At 39.2% G+C, this 1,095-nt stretch overlaps 1 protein-coding gene across 1 annotated transcript in view; it reads left to right on the forward strand.

Annotated features, from left to right (window-relative positions):
- Positions 1 to 1,095, forward strand: part of SLCO6A1 (solute carrier organic anion transporter family, member 6A1) — a 179,856-nt gene that overhangs the window by 56,883 nt on the left and 121,878 nt on the right. The window lies entirely within an intron of this gene.

Below are 1,095 nucleotides of genomic sequence, written 5' to 3' on the forward strand. Positions count from 1 at the left end.
TTCTACTCCCGTAAAGATTTACACCCTTGGAAACCCTGTACAGGGTCGCTATGGGTCGGAACCGACTCGATGGCACTTAACAACAACAACAACAGGCTTCCTGGTCAGAAATAGACTGAGGAACTCAAGACTATGACCTTCAACCACTTTTAGGTCTGGAACAGAACTCACCTTCATGGCTCAGTTTTCAGCTAGGCAATAGATAGATATGTAGGAAGAACACAAGTAAGGTATGCTAACCAAGGAATGATTAATCATTCAAGATAAAAAAGGCAACATTTACCCAAGAACAAAGTTGAGAAGGAATGAAGAAATTTGTGGAATGGAACTAGGAACCACAGGGAAGAAGAGAGATAACTGTTGTTGCATGAACTGAAATGAAACAAAGTGTATGATTTTTTTTAATGCAAAACTGATGATCTTGTCTGTAAACTGTCACTCATTTTACAATAAACAAGTTTTTTAAAAAATAGTTAGGCAATATTCTCTGTCTGGTTTATGTTTACTTTTGAGCCAGTCTGAAAATGAGGATTCTAAAATATTCCTAAAGGAAAGAGTGGAGTTGAGCTTTGGATAGTTGGTGTAATCCCTCAATTAAGTTGTATGACTTTCTGGAGTTGCATTGGAAGTGGCACTAAATGTGAGTTTATGTTTCACTGTGGTAACTCATTTACAGGCAGAGTGAGTATCCTTCGTAGGATTTGTTACTTTTGCCACACTTCAAAAGCCAGGTGGTGCACTAGAGACTACACTCAACGTTGTTGTTGTTAAGTGCCCGTTGAATCAGTTCCAACTCATAATGACCCTGTTTCCAAGTATCATCCTATTCATCATTGGTAAAAAGTTTTAAAGAGGTGAATTGTAGATTTCTCTTTGTGTTCTGTGGATGTATTTAATCCAAGGAGTAATGAGGTTAATGGTACCTTAGGTCTCTCCTTATCTTTGCACTCTATATTTTAGCAGGCCTAGCTGCTATAAGACTACCCAAGAGGTACATTATATGTTGTTGTTGTTGTTGTCAGGTGCCATCAAGTCGGAACCGACTCATAGCGACCCCATGCACAGCAGAACGAAACAATGCTCGATCCTGGGCCA

Source organism: Chrysochloris asiatica, unplaced genomic scaffold (genome assembly GCF_000296735.1).
Source record: "Chrysochloris asiatica unplaced genomic scaffold, ChrAsi1.0 scaffold00193, whole genome shotgun sequence".
Lineage (NCBI taxonomy): Eukaryota > Metazoa > Chordata > Mammalia > Afrosoricida > Chrysochloridae > Chrysochloris > Chrysochloris asiatica.